General features: G+C 48.7%; 1 long non-coding RNA gene across 1 annotated transcript; it reads left to right on the top strand.

The window, feature by feature from the left end:
* The first annotated feature begins 432 nt into the window (after nucleotides 1-432).
* LOC110342852 lies at nucleotides 433-9,807 on the top strand. The gene is made up of 3 exons (XR_002385025.2): nucleotides 433-738; nucleotides 1,953-2,054; nucleotides 9,404-9,807. It is a non-coding gene; the product is annotated as an uncharacterized LOC110342852 (long non-coding RNA).
* The last annotated feature ends 4,072 nt before the right edge of the window (nucleotides 9,808-13,879 follow it).

Below are 13,879 nucleotides of genomic sequence, written 5' to 3'. Positions count from 1 at the left end.
TCCACCAAAAGCAAAACAACCCCCCCCCCGAACAAATTGACATTGGTAATAGTATTGACTAAACTAGACCTTATTTGGATCCAATGAGTTTTTGTGTGTGCCCTCTCCACTCCAGGAAACAGTCAGGTACTGTCATGCATTAGGTCCTCTGATTTTTAATAGACTTGAAGCCATTTCCTTGGAAAGTGTAACTGAGCACACTAGAAAAAAAAATGGGAGGGAAGGTAGTTTTGAATGCTCATCCTCACAACTCTGTAAGTAGCAAGGCGTTTCTGCTCTCATTTTTGGGAGAGGTTGAGGCTTGGTAGAGGCCCCTCAGGGGCAGAGTTCGCCTCAGACAACAGTCTCGCGCTTAGGGGGTGTTATCCCTGGCCTCTCACCAGAGCCAGCTTGGGTGGGAGAATAGAGCTAACTCTATTGCTTCTGGCCGCTCTGGCCCGGGTCCTCCACATCCCTTCCTTCCACACCCACTCCTTTTAACTCAGTCTGACTAACCAACAGCTGCTTGTCAATCTCTTCCAGTGCTCTGGGCCACAATGCAAAGGCGCCTCCTGGTGTTTGCATTTGAATAGGAACCCAAGCCCGGAAAACAATGCGGCTCGTGGAAGGAGTGGGGCGATTTCGAGCTGAGCCTCTTCCTTGCTTCTTCTGCCCCATCACGTGGCAGTTCTCCCCGCACCTGCGCAGAAGCCTCAATTTCCCTTTTTGAAATGTCACGGTCATCACCCTCTGATTCAGGTTTGTGCATCTGAGGGGACAGTGCCTTCAGCCGGGGACAGGGAAATGACTGCCTTTCAAGCTAGTGTCTCTTCGGCACCTCCTCCTGGGTCCTTACTTTCCTGCCTGTGAGCATAGTCTATTGCCAAACCAGAACCAGGCAGGAAGGACTCCAGGTCAAGATAGCTGGCTCCTACCTACCGCCCCGAACTTACAGAGACTTCTCCCCAGTGCTTCAAAGGATGCCAATGTGTCACTGTGGAGTGGGGACGTGGAGGCTCTGAATGACCCAGCCAGTAATGATGCAGTAAGGACTGGAACCTTGGCCTGTCTGGTTCTGTCCACAACCTCAAACCTTCCACCACACCGAACATTGTCACAAGGATTGTTCTAGAAAAAGGGCTATTGCCAAAACCAACCTTGGGTTCCTGGTGCGGGGAGGATCTTGCGATGTCCTGGGTCAGCAGCCTGTGGCTCTCAGTCTGTGGAGAACCAGGCTGGGAACAAAGCCCCTTTCTCAGGCATGCTCCCGAAGGCGGAAGTGGTGGTGGCCAGGGCCGGCATCCTGTCGGGGAGTGGGCATTTCCGCATTCAAGGTGGCACACTTGAAGGGCACAGGTAGTGAGCTGCAGCCACTCTGTTTACCTGGGAGTTCACCGGGGCCAGAGGAGCGACGCTAATCCTTTTGTTGGCTTTAAGAGGACTTGGTGAAACCAGCTCTGTCCAGAAAATAGCTTGAGGCCCAACCGGCCACAAGCTGGACTGACTCAGCCCACAGTCACTAACAAGCCACTTGCCCCCTCCTTAGTGATGAGTAGCTTGGGGTCACCGGTTGACAACAGAAGCCGTTACTCAAAAGCATAACCCTGAACTACTAGCAGGTGTTGGCCTCTCACTATCCACAAGCACTTGAGGGAACTTGGCTAACCCTAGGAACAAACAGTAAAGCAGGCAATTACATTCTCCTGACAGGTGAAAAATTTAGGCACTGGGGTGGGGGTGGGGGCAGTCTCAAAACTTGTACTGAATCCAGGACACTATCGCCCCATAATATGGAACCTTGGTCCCTTGAGAGTTTCAGGCAGAAGGAATTTAAGGAAGGTGTAGAGGCAGTTAGAAGATTGCTAGTGAGTGTCACAGGTGGGAACCAAAAACATCAGAGAAGCTACAGGCAGAGAGCATTGCTCTCCTTCCCTGGGGGTTTTTGCTTTGATAATTCTTTTCTTTTTGGACAGGATCTCCCTACATAGTGCTGACTGACCTGGAACTCACTATGTTGACTAGGCTAACCTTGAACTCACAGAGATCCACCTGGCTGCCAAGTGTTGGGATTAAGGGTATGTGCCATCTACCAAGCCTGGCTAGTTTCCTATAACACGTGTTCTAATGGGGGTGAAAAACACAAAATGGATTTACATCAGAATAAAGGGAATGATCCTTAGTGGGTACCGGCTGCATGGGAGAATGGACAGTGTTCAGGTCTTTGAGTGTCCAAGAAACTTAAGTTTGGAGAGACCACTGTGGCTCAGATGAACAGATGGCAGAAAAAAAGTCACTGATGTTAAGAGGAGATTTGATTACCCTTCTATTCCCTCACAAAAAGCATTGCGGAATGTGGACAAGGTGCCGGCCCTCTAGGAGATTGTAGGAAGAAGTCAATGCTTTCGACTAAGCATCCATTAGCTTGCAAAGGCATGAAATAACTAACATTCAGGGCCAGTTTCTGTTCTGCCTCAGTCTGAATTCTTGAGGATCTGGTACAAACATTCGCCATACAGTCCAATCATCTATGAGGTGCTTAGGCTTTACTGCCCAGGGTTTGAACACATCTGCAGTGTACATTGAAGGAATGGCCTATGGGGTTATATATCTCTGGTTGTAAGATATAAGATTTGAGATTGAGATTTGAGCCAGGGCTTAAGAGTTGAGGAAATCTCAATGAGCTGCAGAAGTTATTTCGTGGAGAGGGAAATGAAAGTGATGGCTATTATGTAGTCTAGTGTGTTCCAGGTGCAAGGACTTCCGCGTACTTTAGCGATAAGGGGGAAAGAGCCAAAGGAGAGAGCCGAGGGTTTGCACACAGGTGGGGCTAGGATCACTTGAGTCTCACCACAACTTTGGGTGGTAAATTGGGTGAGTATTCTTATCCCCTTTCAGGAGGAATATTGAATCATGGAGCTCACCCACAGTTCTGAGAACTTCAGGATTAGATATATCCAAAAGTATAAAAATGATGCCCCATCAGAAACTATCCATGGAGAGGAAACCAACCCTTGCAGTGTTGCTCCATGCAGAGTGGCAGTGCGGACATGCCCGTGTATATGTGGAAACAGTTGGTGTACTCGAAGAAGTTTATAGCTGGAGAAGGCAGAGGGAAGAGATGATCCAAGTGACTGAGCTAAACCCTTCCTTTGCCTTCTGCCTGCCTCCCTCAGTCTCTCTGGGTCCCCTGGAGGGGACATCTGCAGATCCTCCCCTGAGTCCCTCATTTAGCTCCCAAGATGGGCACAAGCCTGGGTGCGGAATGTTGGTGCAGTTTTGACAAGATGCTCACAGAGGTTCAGTGACTAGTTTTAATTAGGCCATCTTTGTTTACGTTTGATGTTTATCAGCTAATTGGCATGGCAAGGTGTGAGTCACACAGCTTTCCCCTGGCGTGGAATCAGTTTGTCAGAGAAAAGGCCAGGAGAACAAATGATCCCAATTATGAGAGAACCCACCGAGCTAATTATCGTCCCACTAAGGACAGAACATCCCCCTCCTGCTGCTACTGCTGCGGCTTGCACCGAGTGCTGGGGATCTCCCAGCCTCCTCCAACCCGAGAAGCCAGGATCTAGGCCCAGCTGGATGCCTGGAGATTTATTCTTTTGAATTCAAAACACACATGTTCCTTCTGCTTAGATACACCAGGGCAATAGGTCTCCTTTAGTCCAAGATCGTTCTTCCCTTTAGGCCCTGCCACAAGTGTAGCTCCTATACAGAGCCTTTATATGCAGTTATGCTCATTTTCCCAATAACGTATCCAGTCCTGTTTTGTTATTATCACCCTCGTATTGGGTAGGAGCTTACATGATTGGTTCAAGGACAATGGTGGGAACTGGCTTTGAGCGCTCAGGATCTCTCTCATCCTAGCTTCACTCCTCACCATCACAAGATCCTCAGACAACCCGGGCATCAACCAATCAGGATTCTTCAGGTAGATTTTTTTGGGGGGGGGGCGACTCTCCCTGTCACTGTGCGGGTGCTAGAACAATACGACCATCTACTGACTTGTCCAGGTGCTAACCAGGCTGAACTTCGGGACTGAGTTTTTCATTGTATTGGGTTTTAATTTTAATGGAAAGAGCCACACGGGGCTAGCTGCGGCCTTGGCTGGACAGCACCGGTTTAGTTGTGGTCTTCTGTGCGCCATTCCTCTGGAGCCTGCACCTGTGGCTTTTCTAGCCCGCAGTTTCCTGCCTCCCGGTGGGCAGCGCTGGGCTCCTGGGTTTCTGCAGCTTCCCCGCTGATCACCGAGGCCCCTCCAGCGGAGGGCTCGTGCGGAGGAATGCGGTTTGGCTGCCCTTGAGTTGAATGATGATCGAGGACCTTTGGAATGTCCACAAAGCCCCCGCACTCTAGGCCTCCTCTGTCTCTCTCCCTCACCGGGGTAACAGATGGCCCTGGCTTTCACCAGCCGGGCCCGAGCACATTGTCACTCCCAGCTGAAAGTGAAATATTCAGTGGCATTTAAATTAAATAGACTCTAATGCTTCAGTAATATTAATTACGTTTTCATTCATCCCTAGCCTAATAAATCAATGCGTAAAGAGGGGATGCTCGGGAGGCTGGCAGCCGAGTGGGGCCACTGGGCCTTTGTGTGAGGCCGCACACAATGCCCCCATTCTTAGCGGGCCCTGCTTGCCCCTGCAAACATCTGTGCTTAGCGCCTCTTGAGGAGGAGCCAAAGTGGTAACATTTATACTCTGCGTCCAATTTGTCCCTGCACCGGGCCTGAGTCAAGGCAAATGTAAAGCCAGAGTCACAGTACACACTACATTCAAAGCTGCTGCTGCTGGTGTGTGTGTGAGTGTGTGTGTGTGTGTGTGTGTGTGTGTGTGTGTGTGTGTGTGTGTGTGTGCAGCTGAGGGTACTAGAAACTTGCTGGCCCAGAGAGCTGGAGAACTGATGGAGAGAGCTGATGTTGGTGCTAGGATCTCTCTCTTAGCTGCACCCAAGGGGAAAAGGAGACAAGCTAGTTAACAAGTAAAGACAGGACAGAAGAGGAAGAAGAGAGCAAGAGAAGAGGAAAGGAAGGAGCAGATGAGAAAGAAGGAGACTAGGTAGTTATGACTGAATGAGCACGTAGCAGGAACAGTAACCGGTCCTTCTCTAACGGAATAGCAACTGCCACTGGCCCATTTATTTGAATTTACTTGTAGATCATTAGAAATTAAATAATTTGCCTATGTTTCTATCCCTCATCTGCTAATGGGGACCATGTTTCCCATCTCTGAATTCTACTTGGAAGAAAGGAAGAGAAGTTTCCAGTGTTACCCCTGGTTTTTGTAGCTCTTGGCTGGCTTTGGGGAGGTCCTGTCCCGAGCGAGCAATGGCCCCACCCAGCTCCCAGCTATACATATGTAAAAGAAGCCAATAAAATAGTCCAGAGGGCCTGCCCTCCTAAATCTCTGGATGACAAAACCTCCCCCTTGTGATGCTTCAAAGCTGCCTAGAGCTACCAGTTTTCCCCCAGAAGTCCCCACTCAATGCCTCTGATTGGAAAATAAATAGCCTTGCCCGTAAAAAACGGCAGGCCGATTGTTGGCCTAGGAATGGGAAAGGGTTGTGTGCACCAGTGTGAGGGGTTCCTGCTTCTCATTCCTCAGAGGAGGCACTTCTCTTCCACCAGCTGCAGGTTGCAGGGACAGAAATGGTTTCTCAGGAGGGTTTAAAGATGGGGACTCAGCAAAACTAGACACACCATACTAGAAAGGCACAATAGCAATGCACATGAGAGGGCAAGGGAAAATATCACCAGGGCCCTTAACACGGATGCTTTTCCTTTAGACGGGGCTTTCTGCCACGCCTTAGCAGAAATTGGACCACCACAGACATACTGCTTTGGGATTTGTTCCTGCCCCCAATTAAAGTGGATCAAAAACTTTTAGGTTCCATTAGATGTGTGCCTCCATCATAACATTTCAAACGATGAATCTTGCAGATTACGGATGAAATGCTGTTTATTTAATCAATCCCCCACTGGTGGATATTTGATTTTCATTCCCTCCTTTTACCTCTCACAAGCATTATTATGGATTTCCTCATAGCTAAATTGTGATGTGTATTTCTGAGTACTTTGTGCTGCTGTTTTGTTTTATTCTGAGACAAGGTTTAAGATAGGCCAGGATAGCTTCCAACTCACTAAGTAGCCAAGGTTGACCTTGAATTTCTTTGCGTTTGTGTGTGTGTGTATGTGTGTGTGTGTGTGTGTGTGTGTGTGAGGGCGCACATGTGCTTATGTAAATGTGTATGTGTGGAAGCCAGATATTGGCATAGCATTATTTCTCAACAATTCTCAACCTTATTTTGTGAGAGAGTATCTCTTGTTGAACCTTGAGCTCACCCATGTGGCTAGCTTGGTTGGCCAGCAAGCCCCAGGGATCCGCCTGTCTCACCTCTCTCTTCAGCACTGGGGTTGCATGTGTAAAATACTGCACCTAGCTTTCATGTGAGTATTGCTGTGCTGGCCAGTCTATGTCAACTTGACAACAGGCTAGAGGCATCTGAAAGGAGGGAACCTCAATTGAGAAAATGCCTGATTTAGTAATTTTCTTAATTAGTTATTGATGGGAGAGGCCCAGTCCATTGTGGGTAGTTCCATCCCTGGGCTGATGGTCCTAGGTTCTATAAGAAAGCAGTCTGAGCAAGCCATGAGAGAAGCCAGTAATTAGAACCCCTCCATGGCCTCTGCATCAGCTTTTGTCTCCAAGTTCCTGCTCTGCTTGAGGTCCTATGCTGACTTCTTCAGTGATGAACAGTGCTGTGGAAGTATAAGCCAAATAAACCCTTCCCCCCTCAACAGGCTGTTTGGCCATGGTGTTTCATTGCAGCAATGGAAACCCTGACTGAGACAGTTGGATATTGAGCTCAGTGCCTTATGCTTGCACAGCACTGTGCCATCTGAGTCATCTCCACGGCTCCATTTCGGAGTATTCTATTAGAATTATCAATCAGAAACTGCTAAGTCAAAGTGAATGCATACATCAGTCTTGAGAGAAAGGACCCTAAGAGACATACATGATCCCCTGGAGAAGGGGAAAGGGACAAGATCTGAGCAAATTGGGAGCATGGGTGGAGGGGAGAGGGAGCTAGGAGAAAGAGAAGGGGACAAGAGGAGGGGAGAGAAGGACATGAGGGAGCAGGAAGGTTGAGTCAGGGGAAGAATAAAGGAGAGCAAGAAAAGAGATACCACAATAGAGGGAGCCATTATAGGTTTAAAGAGAAATCTGGCACTAGGGAAACATCTAGAGATCTACAAGAATGACACCAACTAACAATCTAAGCAATAGTGAAGAGGCTACCTTAAATGCCCTTCCCCTATAATGAGATTGATGACTACCCTGTATGCCATCCTAGAGCCTTCATCCAGTAGCTGATGGAAGCAGAGGCAGATACCCACAGCTAAACACTCAACTGAACTCCTGGAACCCAGTTGCAGAGAGGGAGGAGTGATGAGCAAAAGGGTCAAACCAGGATGGTAAACCCACAGAAACAGCTGACCTGAACCTGGGAGCTCATGGACCCCAGACTGATGGCTGGTAGACCAGTGTAGGACTGACCCAGATCCCATGAACGTGGGTGTTAGTTAGGAGGTCTGGGCTATCTATGGGGCCTCTGGTAGTAGATCTGTATTTATCCCTAGTACACGAATGAACTTTGGGAGTCCATTCCACATAGAGGGGTTGTCTTTCAGCCTAGACTCATGGGGGAGGGCCTAGGCCCTGCTCCAAATGAGATGGCAGACTTTGAAGATCCCCCATGGAAGGCCTCACCCTCCCTGGGGAGCAGAAAGGGGATGGGATGCGAGTTAGCGGGAAGAAGAGGCAGAAGGGAGAAAGAGGGAACTGGGATTGACATAAAATAAAAAAAATCTTGAGAGAATAAATCCTTAGCGTGTGTTTTAATCTTTAAAAACTGATTTTGAGGGCCAGGGATGTAGCTCAGTGGGAGAGTACTTGCATAGGGAGTGTCAGGCTCTGAGTTCAAATCTGCAGGATGGACAGAAACAACTTTGAAAAATTATGTCTGAGTCCCAGATGCCATTCCACTCTTCATGAACATCCTTACATCCCATCACTTGGCCTGAAACTTCCAGGTTCAGAATCTTTGGGTTGTCTTGCTGGTGCTATATGGTCTAGCACTTGCAGTTTCAGGATGAGAGTAGTAGCAAGGCCTGTACCTCAGGAAAGCGCTGTTACCTAGGTGTCATTAGAAGCAAACCAGAAGAGTGTCCAGACTGCTGTCTGGGTCTCAGGAACCAGCTTGTGGTTCTACCAGCTGTGCCTCTCATTGGTTGTGTACCCGGAGGGAAATCACCTCACCTCTCTGAATGACTGTCTTTGTTTGCAAACTAGCAAGTGATACTTTGTCTATTTGAAGACTCAACATCCATAAACACTGAGCACAGTGCTGATCCACCGCTGAGTGTTCATCGAGCATGGGCTACTACACATGCTCCAAGTGACCCTCAGATCAGCCTCTTAGTTGTTCAAGTTGGGAGTATTTTCCTGAAGCAGCAAGAAAGGCTATGAATTGCTGACCACACCACAGAGATGGTGATTTCATGCACTCTGACATAGACCAAAGTTCTGCCCTTAGCTAGCTGGCCTGTGTGCTGTGCATGCGTACATGGAGCTGAGCTGAATGTACCCCAGGAGCTTCCTGGCTGGAAGGAAAGGGAAACAACAGTGGTTCAGATCCAAGGCGCCAACCAGGAACAGAGATGTGAGTGACATTTGGAGGAGGCAGTGCAAGGACAGTGACACACAGTCAAGGCTTTGCTGACATGGGGGAGGGGCTGGGGTTAGATTTGGGGTCTGTCTGGCTTGAAAACTTAGGCCTGTTTCCTTCGTGTTTATCAGCAAATACATGGTCAGAGTGCCCTGGCGTAGACCGGGTCTATCTTCCAGGTCTATCTTCCAGGTCTGTGTTTTGTGTCATCCCTCATGGGGTCCTCGCAGCGAGGCAAGTGTGACCAAAGAGCTAAATTTTAGGGCAGTGAAATGTGACCCCCAGCTGCTGTGTTAGGTAGCATATTGAGACAAGGGAGACACATTTCACGGGGAGGGCTAACACTGAGGATCAAAGTCTTCAATGTCTAGCAAAGTGGCAGGACTTAAAAATAAAAAGTGCAACGAACAGACTCCAATGTGAAAAGGACTCTTCTTAGCCACCAGGATGTTTTTCATGGCGGCCAAATCTCTTGCCCCTTCCGAGCCACACAGGAATTTGGTTGCTGTGCTCTGACCCTGCCATCTTTGTGGCTCTTTGTCAAATGGTCTGGGGCCACGCCAGAGCCTGTGGGGAGGGCTCCCTTGGCAAATACACTTCCCCTTCTTCTCTGTTTGTATTTGGCATTAAACCGAGTAACTGTCTCACGCTGAAACCAGCACACGTGTCTAATTCCCATTTTGTTTTCTGTCAGACTCAGGCAGAGAACCCATGGACGAGCCGGCACTTTGGCATCACAAAGCTTTCTATCCGCGCTCGCGGATGGATGGGGGTGCACGGAGACAAACCTGGCAGCCTTGGGGGCTGCAAGCCTCCGTCAGAAGGGTTCAAGTCTGAGTTGAACAGTCTTGGGTGGGTGTGTCCAACATGTGATAACAGAAGGAAGCTCTCCCGAGTACCCTGCTGCTGTTTCCTTCCTTTGTTCCCTCTGTCTCTCCCTCCTCCCCCACCAAGGCCAGCAACCCTCTACCCCCACACACACGTGTTCTTGGACTGGGCTCTGTAGTAGACACCCAGCAGGTTGCTTTCTGCAAGAAGAGTGCTGGTTTAACTACTCCCAGCTCCACAAACACAAAATAAACAAAATAGCTGCCTTCATCCATTTTGGTCAGTGTGGATACTTTAAGTAAATTCAATGCAAATTTGAGTATGATCTCCAAAGAAACTAAATCCTACTACTTAAAGGACTCCAGTGAACCCATTTTATATAAAGAAATAACTGCTAATTAAATACCATGCATCTGAGGTGGTCCCCAACAGCCCTCATCCTAAACCAGTTTGTGGAGCAGAGTCACAGCTGAAAAGTGAGAGTTGATAAGGGAGGGTTCCCTTCAGGGGAGGAAGGGCCTGGTGGATACCTTAGTAATCCCCAGGACTTTTGAGCAGCAGTGAGGTGAAGGGCCACCTGCTGCCTCTTTGTGAAGGAAGGCACATTTCCTGGTGACTCTGCCTGACTCTAGATACCACACTGGCATGAGGCATGCACAATGCTGTCCCTCTTTCCTGCTCTCAAAGCTCAACGGCTCTTGCTCGCCTACGGTAACCCATTAGATTGACTTCTTTAAACTTGGCAGAAATCACTTCAAACGCAGCAACATCTTCTCGACTCTTACCCACTGGCCAATTTCCAAAGCCTGCTTATGTACACATGAACCAAGACCCTGTCGCAAGTGGCAAAAACTTGATGCAAAGGGGCTTAGTGAACGTCGGTGTTGCAAAGCCAAGCTTTCGAGTGACGTTGGATCTAGGTGCTCCAAGGATGGCATTAGGAGCATCTTGCCAGCTTTGCATCTTCTTTCTTCCATCGTTGGCCTCCACTATCAGCAACTCTATGGTTTTCCCTGGGCATCATCTGGAGAATCGCTGCAATTTTCCTCTGGTAGTTCCTGCACTGAAAGAAAGCTAGTACAGCAATGTTAAAGCTGTGAGCTGCTTGAAGTTGGGTGCTCTGCTCTGTCCTTTGAGAGCTTATTATACTTACTGACAGCCTTGAGAGCGCTGTGTATCTCCCAAAGTTTAAGACAGGGTGTTATCCCCCATGGAGGACCTCACTCTCCCTGGGGAAACGAGGGGATGGGGGGGGCTTGGGGGGGCTTGGGGGGAGGGCACGGGAGAAGGGGAGGGAAATGGAGAGGGACCTGGAACTGACTTGTGAAGCAACCTCGTTTCTTATCTAAATTTAAACTTAAAAATAAAAAAATGTAAAAAAAAAAAGATAGGGTATTATTGGGTCACCTTGTCCCTTTGCCTGTGGTGCTTCTCTCCTGTCGTAAATCCTGGTCTTAGCTCTTCCTGTCTGTGGAGCAGTGATTTGAGTCCAACTCTTGACCTTTATGCACAGATCGCCTTACACAGAGGCCTACTCTTTCTAACCCTCACTAGTGAGCGGTGAGTACAGTATCCGTCTGGAGGACTATGCTGAGCATTTAGGGAGGATCTGTATTTGATGTGCCGAGAACAGTACCAAGGACACAAGAGCCATTCAGAGCTTTAGCCGTTGTTCTTACGGAGATTGCTGTTAATACTGTATGCACACGTGTTAGCATTAAGGTTATCTCCCAGTAACCATAGAAGGCACTCCAGAGAAGACATTCGATAAGTGGCTTAACTAATTGGGGTTCCTTTCTGTCATAGGAAAAAGTCTGGAAAGATGGTCCAGGGCCAGTGTGGGTTTCCTGGTGTTAGGGGTGTAGGCTTTATTTGTGTGTGTCTGAATGAGCGTGTGGAGGCCAGAGGACAGCTGCAGGTGTCATTTTCAGGCACTGTCCACCATTTGAGACTATCTCGTTGGACTGGAGCTCAAGGAATAGGCTAGGCTAGCTGCCCAGCGAGCCCTAGGGACCCATTTGTCTCTCCCTGGCTCACACTGGGAGTACACTTGTGTCACCTCATCCGGCGTTTCCCTTCTCCACCAGCAAGCACTCTACCAGGTGGGAATACCTCCACACCCGTCTCCTCGCCTTATTTAGTCATCTACTATTTATAGCTTGTCCTTCAGGGTCACCTCGGAGCCGAAGAGGGCTGCTCTAATTTCAGCTATCGGGTTTCACACCAGGCAGAGGCTGAAGAAGTGGGGTAAGTTCCGGTTCCTTTTCTGCACAGTTCTCAACACCAGACCTTAAATCACACCCAGCTCTCCTGGAAATGTGGGGACGTAGCATTATCGAGGGTGACTATGGTGTCCAGCTAAAAACCCCTATTCAGGAAGGGCAGACTCTGCCGCAGCTAGGCACAGTAGCTGGGCACAGTCTAGACAGAGTGTAGAGAAAGCCCTACTTCTGCGTGCTCTGGAAGCCCCGTGGATCACCTACCACCTGAAGAATGGAGAGCCAGTTCCAACGTCTTAAAGAAAGTCAGAAACTAAAACACAAGTCTGTAACTCTGTTCCTGGAGCCAAGGCGCTTCGCTGTCTTCTTCTCTGACTGCCAGCGGGGATGGGGAGAGGCAGAATATTGGCCCCAGGCAAACTTGGTTTGAGGCCAAATTCCAGGACTCTTGGGGCTGACTGGCAGCCACTCTGTCTGAGCAACCTGGGGGATCCTGAGAAAAGAATGAACATCCGAATCCCAGAACAAAATCTGCAGCGATGATGCTCCTGCTGTCGGCTCCGGCTGAGAGGCCTGGCGGCAGGGAGGATGAGGTCATGGGGACTAGGGAGAGGCTGGAGGGCGCCAGAGCGCAGCCCTACTGCCCAAGAGCCGCAGCTGGAGTCCAGAGCAGCGCCAACTCTTGCCAAATCCGTCTGCGGAACGGTGGAAGCCACTTGAGCTTGAGCTCGGGAAGATGGGGCAGCTATAGCAGCCCCAGCAAACAGGGCTGTTAAAGAATGGAGGGTTGGTTCTGGGACTGAGGAGAGAGCAGGATAAGTAGATGGAGCAAGAGGACTTTTAAGGCAGGGAGATTATTTGTAGAACACTGAAATGGAGGATGCATGTTGTTACCTACTGTCAAAACCGATAGAAAGTAACAATGGGGCTGGAGAAATAGTTCAGAAAGTTAACAGCACTTTCTGCTTTTGCAGAGGACCCAGGTCCGGTTCCCATCTCCCACACGGTACCTCTTAATCATCGACAACTCCAGTTTCAGGGTATCCGACACCCTTTTCTGACCGCTGCGGCTACCAAACACATACATACATACATACATACATACATACATACATACAGGCAAATCACTAATGTGCATAAAAGAGAATAAAAATTATAAAATAATATCGGGGTCATCCAGTGTCAAAAATGATTCTCTGCTACAGGGGGTGGGTATTTATGGCAGGGAAGAACGCAGAAACTCTGTTCTTCTTGGTTTTGCTGTGAGTCTAAACTTGCCTTTCCCCCAAAGCCAGTAAAAATGGGTAGGGAGGGGAGAAGAGAGAAGGGTGAAAGGAAAGGTGTGGGTCTTGTGAGTAGCATTGCCAACTTGGGCACATGAAGCACTACTGAGTCTGTGTTGAAAAGAACCCTAATTGGTTTACCAGATGGCCCCAAAGCGCTGACTACAGTGTTATAAGACCAAGTCACCAGATACTAGGTAAACTGTGGCTGTTTGTTGAGGTCAAAGAGTTAAAAAGATTAAGGAAGTGCCAATCAGCCAAGTGACAAAATGCTGTTTTGGTGTTGATGGCCCTTTTTGATGGAATTGGTAGTCTATTCTGACAAACGAGGGGAAAGACTAGAAAGTGAGTGTCTCTGCAGAACTCAGGATGTGCTCGGAGGAGCTCCCCAGCCTCCACCTTTATGATGCAGTTACGGCTTGCTGATCAGTGAGGATGCTTGTTTGGCCTGTGGATTTCCCACAGTTTGAAGAAAACCAGGATTGTAGGCTGTCTGGAAAACAACACACTAGCCAGCCCAGTGCCTAGAATTGTTTAGATATTTCCAGTGAGCTGACAGCAATGTGGTCCAGGAGTGCTGTCAGTGAGGATGGCCAAAATTTCTGTTTGCACCAAAGGTGCTGCTGGGCAGTTGGAATGTGACCAATGCAGAGGGAAAATGGAATTTCCTGCTAATAAATGTAGCATGAAGATATAAGTGTGGCTTGTGGCCAGTGTCTTACACAGCAGGTCTCTAAAGTTATTATTGTCCAGTAATTTTTTCTTCACTTTAGGATCTCTCAGAAGTTTGTTTTCTATAGGTGTGTGTGTGTGTGTGTGTGTGTGTGTGTGTATGGTATC

Source organism: Mesocricetus auratus, unplaced genomic scaffold (genome assembly GCF_017639785.1).
Source record: "Mesocricetus auratus isolate SY011 unplaced genomic scaffold, BCM_Maur_2.0 Super-Scaffold_100004, whole genome shotgun sequence".
Taxonomy (NCBI): Eukaryota; Metazoa; Chordata; class Mammalia; order Rodentia; family Cricetidae; genus Mesocricetus; species Mesocricetus auratus.
This window is presented reverse-complemented; position numbering and strand designations above follow the sequence as displayed.